A 9,514-nucleotide genomic window follows, 5' to 3' on the forward strand; every position below is an offset into this window, starting at 1 on the left:
TCGAAGTATGGGCAGATGGCCAGGCACGTGCAGAAGCCGATTTGTGCATAATGGAAGAGATATTCGTAGATTGGCTTGCTTGAATTAAACTAAGGAACGCTAAGGCTATAGCCCATCACAATTTTGCTCCAACCAGGTCCAGTCCCTTCTCTCAAAAGCACTGGTTACAAGTATAAGGAGATGCCACGGAACGTGCAGAGGCCGATTTGTGCGTAATGAAACTGGTATGCGCAGATTGGCTTGCTAGAAAAAAAAATGAAGAAAAGGTAAGGCTATAGCCCATCACATTTTTGCTCCAGCCAGGTCCAGTATCTTCTCTTCAAAGCATTTTTTCGACGTATAGGAAGATGCTGAGGAAGGTGCAGAGGGCGATATGTGCGTAGTGAAACTGGTATGCGCAGATTGGCTTGCTTGAAAAAAATGAAGAAAAGGTAAGGCTATAGCCCATCACATTTTTGCTCCAGCGAGGTCCAGTATCTTCTCTTCAAAGCATTTTTTCGACGTATAGGAAGATACCGAGGCACGTGCAGAGGCCGATTTGTGCGTAATGAAACTGGTATGCGCAGATTGGCTTGCTTCAAAAAAATGAAGAAAAGGTAAGGCAATAGCCCATCACATTTTTGCTCCAGCGAGGGCCAGTATCTTCTCTTCAAAGCATTTTTTCGACGTACAGGAAGATGCTGAGGAAGGTGCCGAGGGCGATATGTGCGTAATGAAACTGGTATGCGCAGATAGGCTTGCTTGAAAAAAATGAAGAAAAGGTAATGGTATAGCCCATCACATTTTTGCTCCAGCCAGGTCCAGTATCTTCTCTTCAAAGCATTTGTTCGACGTATAGGAAGATGCTGAGGAAGGTGCAGAGGGCGATATGTGCGTAATGAAACTGGTATGCGCAGATTGGCTTGCTTGAAAAAAATGAAGAAAAGGTAAGGCTATAGCCCATCACATTTTTGCTCCAGCGAGGTCCAGTATCTTCTCTTCAAAGCATTTTTTCGACGTATAGGAAGATACCGAGGCACGTGAAGAGGCCGATTTGTGCGTAATGGAACAGATACGCGCAGATTGGCTTGCTTGAAAAAAATGAAGAAATGGTAAGGCTATAGCCCATCATAATTTTGCTTCAGCCAGGTCTAGTCAGTTTTCTCAAAAGCATTTGTTCGACGTATAGACAGATTCCGAGATACGTGGAGAGGCCGAGTTGTGCGTAATGGAACAGATACGCGCAGATTGGCTTGCTTGAAAGAAATGAAGAAATGGTAAGGCTATAGCCCATCATACCTTTGCTTTAGCCAGGTAGAGCCAGTTCTCTCAAAAGCATTTGTTCGACGTATAGACAGATTCCGAGGCACCTGCAGAGGCCGATTTTTCCGTAATGGAACAGATATTCGCAGATTGGCTTGCTTAAAAAAATGAAGAAAAGCAAGGCTATAGCCCATAATATTTTTGCTTCAGCCAGGTCCAGTCAATTCTCTCAAAAGCACTTGTTCGACGTATAGGCTGATTCCGAGATACGTGGAGAGGCCGAGTTGTGCGTAATGGAACAGATATGCGCAGATTGGCTTGCTTGAAAAAAATAAAGAAAAGGTAAGGCTATAGCCCATCATATTTTTGCTTCAGCCAGGTCCAGTCAGTTCTCTTAAAAGCATTTGTTCGACGTATAGACAGATTCCGAGGCACGTCCAGAGGCCGATTTGTGCGTAATGGAACAGATATGCGCAGATTGGCTTGCTTGAAAAAAATGAAAGAAAGGTAAGGCTATAGCCCATCATAATTTTGCATCAGCCAGGTCCAGTCAGTTCTCTCAAAAGCATTTGTTCGACGTATAGACAGATTCCGAGGCACGTGCAGAGGCCGATTTGTGCGTAATGGAACAGATATGCGCAGATTGGCTTTCTTGAAATAATTGAAGAATAGGTACGGCTATAGCCCATCATAACTTTGCTTCAGCCAGGTCCAGTCAGTTCTCTTAAAAGCATTTGTTCGACGTATAAGCAGATGCCGAGGCACGTGCAGAGGCCGATTTTTGCGTAATAGATCAAATATGCGCACATTGGCTTGCTTGAAAAAAATGAAGAAAAGGTAACGCTATAGCCCATCATATTTTTGCTTCAGCAAGGTCCAGTCAGTTCTCTTAAAAGCATTTGTTCGACGTATAGGCAGATTCCGAGATACGTGGAGAGCCCGAGTTGTGCGTAATGGAACAGAAATGCGCAGATTGGCTTGCTTGAAAAAAATAAAGAAAAAGTAAGGCTATAGCCCATCATATCTTTGCTTCAGCCAGGTCCAGTCAGTTCTCTCAAAAGCATTTGTTCGACGTATAGACAGATTCCGAGGCACGTGCAGAGGCCGATTTGTGCGTAATGGAACAGATATGCGCAGATTGGCTTCCTTGAAAAAAATGAAGGAAAGGTAAGGCTATAGCCCATCATAATTTTGCTTCAGCCAGGTCTACTCAGTTTTCTCAAAAGCATTTGTTCGACGTATAGACAGATTCCGAGATACGTGGAGAGGCCGAGTTGTGCGTAATGGAACAGATACGCGCAGATTGGCTTGCTTGAAAGAAATGAAGAAATGGTAAGGCTATAGCCCATCATATCTTTGCTTTAGCCAGGTAGAGCCACTTCTCTCAAAAGCATTTGTTCGACGTATAGACAGATTCCGAGGCACGTGCAGAGGCCGATTTTTCCGTAATGGAACAGAAATTCGCAGATTGGCTTGCTTAAAAAAATGAAGAAAAGCAACGCTATAGCCCATAATAATTTTGCTTCAGCCAGGTCCAGTCAATTCTCTCAAAAGCATTTGTTCGACGTATAGGCTGATTCCGAGATACGTGGAGAGGCCGAGTTGTGCGTAATGGAACAGATATGCGCAGATTGGCTTGCTTGAAAAAAATAAAGAAAAGGTAAGGCTATAGCCCATCATATTTTTGCTTCAGCCAGGTCCAGTCAGTTCTCTTAAAAGCATTTGTTCGACGTATAGACAGATTCCGAGGCACGTCCAGAGGCCGATTTGTGCGTAATGGAACAGATATGCGCAGATTGGCTTGCTTGAAAAAAATGAAGGAAAGGTAAAGCTATAGCCCATCATAATTTTGCATCAGCCAGGTCCAGTCAGTTCTCTCAAAAGCATTTGTTCGACGTATAGACAGATTCCGAGGCACGTGCAGAGGCCGATTTGTGCGTAATGGAACAGATATGCGCAGATTGGCTTCCTTGAAAAAAATGAAGAAATGGTAAGGCTATAGCCCATCATATTTTTGCTTCAGCCAGGTCCAGTCACTTCTCTCAAAAGCATTTGTTCGACGTATAGATAGATTCCGAGGCACGTGCAGAGGACGATTTGTGCGTAATGGAACAGATATGCGCAGATTGGCTTGCTTGAAAAAAAATCAAGAAAAGATAAGGCTATAGCCCCTCATATTTTTGCTTCAACCAGGTCCAGTCAATTCTCTCAAAAGCATTTGTTCGACGTATAGGCAGATTCCGAGATACGTGGAGAGGCCGAGTTGTGCGTAATGGAACAGAAATGCGCAGATTGGCTTGCTTGAAAAAAATAAAGAAAAGGTAAGGCTATAGCCCATCATTTCTTTGCTTTAGCCAGGTAGAGCCAGTTCTCTCAAAAGCATTTGTTCGACGTATAGACAGATTCCGAGGCACGTGCAGAGGCCGATTTTTCCGTAATGGAACAGATATGCGCAGATTGGCTTCCTTAAAAAATGAAGAAAAGCAAGGCTATAGCCCATAATATTTTTGCTTCAGCCAGATCCAGTCAATTCTCTCAAAAGCATTTGTTTGACGTATGGGCAGATTCCGAGATACGTGGAGAGGCCGAGTTGTGCGTAATGGAACAGAAATGCGCAGATTGGCTTGCTTGAAAAAAATAAAGAAAAGGTAAGGCTATAGCCCATCATATTTTTGCTTCAGCCAGGTCCAGTCAGTTCTCTCAAAAGCATTTGTTCGACGTATAGACAGATTCCGAGGCACGTGCAGAGGCCGATTTGTGAGTAATGGAACAGATATGCGCAGATTGGCTTCCTTGAAAAAAATGAAGGAAAGGTAAGGCTATAGCCCATCATAATTTTGCTTCAGCCAGGTCCAGTCAGTTCTCTCAAAAGCATTTGTTCGACGTATAGACAGATTCCGAGGCACGTGCAGAGGCCGATTTGTGCGTAATGGAACAGATATGCGCAGATTGGCTTCCTCGAATAAAATGATGAAATGGTAAGGCTATATATAGCCCATCATATTTTTGCTCCAGCGAGGTCCAGTCAGTTCTCTTAAAAGCATTTTTTCGATGTATAGGCAGATGCGGACGCACGTGCAGAGGCCGATTTGTGCGTAATGGAACAGATTTGCGCATATTGGCTTGCTTGAAAAAAATGAAGAAAAGGTAAGGCTATAGCCCATCATATTTTTGCTTCAGCCAGGTCCAGTCAGTTCTCTTAAAAGCATTTCTTCGACGTAAAGGCAGATTCCGAGGCAAGTGCAGAGACCTATTTGTGCGTAATGGAACAGATATGCGCAGATTGGCTTGCTTGAAATAATTGAAGAATAGGTAAGGCTATAGCCCAAACTTAACTTTGCTTCAGACAGGTAGAGTCAATTCTCTCAAACGCATTTGTTCGACGTATAGGCAGATGCCGAGGCACGTGCAGAGGCCGATTTGTGCGTAATGGAACAGATATGCGCAGATTGGCTTGCTTGAAAAAAAATGAAAAAATGGTAAAGCTATAGCCCATCATATTTTTGCTTCAGCCAGGTCCAGCCACTTCTATCAAAAGCATGTGTTCGACGTATAGGCAGATGCGGACGCTCGTGCAGAGGCCGATTTTTGCGTAATTGATCAAATATGCGCACATTGGCTTGCTTGAAAAAAATGAAGAAATGATAAGGCTATAGCCCATCATATTTGTGCTTCAGCAAGGTCCAGTCAGTTCTCTTAAAAGCATTTGTTCGACGTATAGGCAGATTCCGAGGCACGTGCAGAGGCCGCTTTGTGCGTAATGGAACAGATCTGCGCATATTGGTTTGCTTGAAAAAAATGAAGAAAAGGTAAGGCTATAGCCCATCATATTTTTGCTCCAGCCAGGTCCAGTCAGTTCTCTTAAAAGCATTTGTTCGACGTATAGACAGATTCCGAGGCACGTGCAGAGGCCGATTTATGCGTAATGGAACAGATATTCGCAGATTGGCTTGCTTAAAAAAATGAAGAAAAGCAAGGCTATAGCCCATAATATTTTTGCTTCAGCCAGGTCCAGTCAATTCTCTCAAAAGCATTTGTTCGAAGTATAGGCTGATTCCGAGATACGTGGAGAGGCCGAGTTGTGCGTAATGGAAGAGATATGCGCAGATTGGCTTGCTTGAAAAAAATAAAGAAAAGGTAAGGCTATAGCCCATAATATTTTTGCTTCAGCCAGGTCCAGTCAGTTCTCTTAAAAGCATTTCTTCGATGTATAGGCAGATGCGGACGCACGTGCAGAGGCCGATTTGTGCGTAATGGAACAGATTTGCGCATATTGGCTTGCTTGAACAAAATGAAGAAAAGGTAAGGCTATAGCCCATCATATTTTTGCTTCAGCCAGGTCCAGTCAGTTCTCTTAAAAGCATTTCTTCGACGTAAAGGCAGATTCCGAGGCAAGTGCAGAGGCCTATTTGTGCGTAATGGAACAGATATGCGCAGATTGGCTTGCTTGAAATAATTGAAGAATAGGTAAGGCTATAGCCCATCATAACTTTGCTTCAGACAGGTAGAGTCAGTTCTCTCAAACGCATTTGTTCGACGTATAGGCAGATGCCGAGGCACGTGCAGAGGCCGATTTGTGCATAATGGAACAGATATGCGCAGATTGGCTTGCTTGAAAAAAAATGAAAAAATGGTAAGGCTATAGCCCATCATATTTTTGCTTCAGCCAGGTCCAGCCACTTCTATCAAAAGCATATGTTCGACGTATAGGCAGATGCAGACGCATGTGCAGAGGCCGATTTTTGCGTAATAGATCAAATATGCGCACATTGGCTTGCTTGAAAAAAATGAAGAAATGCTAAGGCTATAGCCCATCATATTTGTGCTTCAGCAAGGTCCAGTATGTTCTCTTAAAAGCAGTTGTTCGACGTATAGGCAGATTCCGAGGCACGTGCAGAGGCCGCTTTGTGCGTAATGGAACAGATCTGCGCATATTGGTTTGCTTGAAAAAAATGAAGAAAAGGTAAGGCTATAGCGCATCATATTTTTGCGTCAGCCAGGTCCAGTCAATTCTCTTAAAAGCATTTGTTCGACGTGTCGACAGATTCCGAGGCACGTGCAGAGGCCGATTTATGCGTAATGGAACAGATGTGCGCAGATTGGCTTGCTTGAAAAGAATGAAGAAATGGTAAGGCTATAGCCCATTATACTTTTGCTTCAGCCAGGTCCAGTCAGTTCTCTTAAAAGCATTTGTTCGACATATAGGCAGATTGCGAGCCACGTGCAGAGGCCGATTTATGCGTAATGGAACAGATATGCGCAGATTGGCTTCCTTGAAAAAAATGAAGAAATGGTAAGGCTAGAGCCCATCATATTTTTGCTGCAGCCAGGTCCAGTCAGTTCTCTTAAAAGCATTTGTTCGACGTATAGACAGATTCCGAGGCACGTGTAGAGGCCGATTTGTGCGTAATGGAACAGATATGCGTAGATTGGCTTGCTTGAAAAAATTGAAGAATAGGTAAGGCTACAGCCCATCATAACTTTGATTCAGCCAGGTCCAGTCAGTTCACTCAAAAGCATTTGTTCGACGTATAGACAGATTGCGAGGCACGTGCAGAGGCGGATTTGTGAGTAATGGAACAGATACGCGCAGATGGGTTTGCTTGAACAAAATGAAGAATTGGTAAGGCTATAGCCCATCATATTTTTGCTTCAGCCAGGTCCAGTCAGTTCTCTTAAAAGCATTTGTTCGACGTAAAGGGAGATTCCGAGGCAAGTGCAGAGGCCGATTTGTGCGTAATGGAACAGAAATGCGCAGATTGGCTTCCTTGAAAAAATTGAAGAATAGATAAGGCTATAGCCCATCATAAGTTTTCTTCAGCCAGGTAGAGTCAGTTCTCTCAAAAGCATTTCTTCGACGTATAGGCAGATTCCGAGGCACGTGCAGAGGCAGATTTGTGCGTAATGGAACAGATATGCGCATATTCGATTGCTTGAAAAAAATGAAGAAAAGGTAAGGCTATAGCCCATCATATTTGTGCTGCAGCCAGGTCCAGTCAGTTCTCTTAAAAGTATTTGTTCGACGTATAGACAGATTCCGAGGCACGTGTAGAGGACGATTTCTGCGTAATGGAACAGATATGCGCAGATTGGCTTCCTTGAAAAAAATGAAGAAATGGTAAGGCTATAGCCCATCATATTTGTGCTGCAGCCAGGTCCAGTCAGTTCTCTTAAAAGCATTTGTTCGACGTATAGACAGATTCCGAGGCACGTGTAGAGGCCGATTTGTGCGTAATGGAACAGATATGCGCAGATTGGCTTGCTTGAAAAAATTGAAGAATAGGTAAGGCTACAGCATATCATAACTTTGATTCAGCCAGGTCCAGTCACTTCTTTTAAAAGCATTTCTTCGACGTAAAGGGAGATTCCGAGGCAAGTGCAGAGGCCGATTTGTGCGTAATGGAACAGAAATGCGCAGATTGGCTTCCTTGAAAAAATTGAAGAATAGATAAGGCTATAGCCCATCATAAGTTTTCTTCAGCCAGGTAGAGTCAGTTCTCTCAAAAGCATTTCTTCGACGTATAGGCAGATTCCGAGGCACCTGCAGAGGCAGATTTGTGCGTAATGGAACAGATATGCGCATATTCGATTGCTTGAAAAAAATGAAGAAAAGGTAAGGCTATAGCCCATCATATTTTCGCTTCAGCCAGGTCCAGTCAGTTCTCTTAAAAGCATTTGTTCGACCTAAAGGCAGATACCGAGGCACGTGCAGAGGCCGCTTTGTGCGTAATGGAACAGATATGCGCAGATTGGCTTGCTTGAAAAAAGTGAAGAATAGGTAAGGCTATAGCCCATCATAACTTTGATTCAGCCAGGTCCAGTCAGTTCACTCAAAAGCATTTCTTCGACGTATAGGCAGATGCCGAGGCACGTGCAGAGGCCGCTTTGTGCGTAATGGAACAGATCTGCGCATATTGGTTTGCTTGAAAAAAATGAAGAAAAGGTAAGGCTATAGCGCATCATATTTTTGCGTCAGCCAGGTCCAGTCAGTTCTCTTAAAAGCATTTGTTCGACGTGTAGACAGATTCCGAGGCACGTGCAGAGGCCGATTTATGCGTAATGGAACAGATGTGCGCAGATTGGCTTGCTTGAAAAGAATGAAGAAATGGTAAGGCTATAGCCCATTATACTTTTGCTTCAGCCAGGTCCAGTCAGTTCTCTTAAAAGCATTTGTTCGACATATAGGCAGATTGCGAGCCACGTGCAGAGGCCGATTTATGCGTAATGGAACAGATATGCGCAGATTGGCTTCCTTGAAAAAAATGAAGAAATGGTAAGGCTAGAGCCCATCATATTTTTGCTGCAGCCAGGTCCAGTCAGTTCTCTTAAAAGCATTTGTTCGACGTATAGACAGATTCCGAGGCACGTGTAGAGGCCGATTTGTGCGTAATGGAACAGATATGCGTAGATTGGCTTGCTTGAAAAAATTGAAGAATAGGTAAGGCTACAGGCCATCATAACTTTGATTCAGCCAGGTCCAGTCAGTTCACTCTAAAGCATTTGTTCGACGTATAGACAGATTGCGAGGCACGTGCAGAGGCGGATTTGTGAGTAATGGAACAGATACGCGCAGATGGGTTTGCTTGAACAAAATGAAGAATTGGTAAGGCTATAGCCCATCATATTTTTGCTTCAGCCAGGTCCAGTCAGTTCTCTTAAAAGCATTTGTTCGACGTAAAGGGAGATTCCGAGGCAAGTGCAGAGGCCGATTTGTGCGTAATGGAACAGAAATGCGCAGATTGGCTTCCTTGAAAAAATTGAAGAATAGATAAGGCTATAGCCCATCATAAGTTTTCTTCAGCCAGGTAGAGTCAGTTCTCTCAAAAGCATTTCTTCGACGTATAGGCAGATTCCGAGGCACGTGCAGAGGCAGATTTGTGCGTAATGGAACAGATATGCGCATATTCGATTGCTTGAAAAAAATGAAGAAAAGGTAAGGCTATAGCCCATCATATTTGTGCTGCAGCCAGGTCCAGTCAGTTCTCTTAAAAGTATTTGTTCGACGTATAGACAGATTCCGAGGCACGTGTAGAGGACGATTTCTGCGTAATGGAACAGATATGCGCAGATTGGCTTCCTTGAAAAAAATGAAGAAATGGTAAGGCTATAGCCCATCATATTTGTGCTGCAGCCAGGTCCAGTCAGTTCTCTTAAAAGCATTTGTTCGACGTATAGACAGATTCCGAGGCACGTGTAGAGGCCGATTTGTGCGTAATGGAACAGATATGCGCAGATTGGCTTGCTTGAAAAAATTGAAGAATAGGTAAGGCTA

Source organism: Dermacentor variabilis, chromosome 9, assembly GCF_050947875.1.
Source record: "Dermacentor variabilis isolate Ectoservices chromosome 9, ASM5094787v1, whole genome shotgun sequence".
NCBI lineage: Eukaryota > Metazoa > Arthropoda > Arachnida > Ixodida > Ixodidae > Dermacentor > Dermacentor variabilis.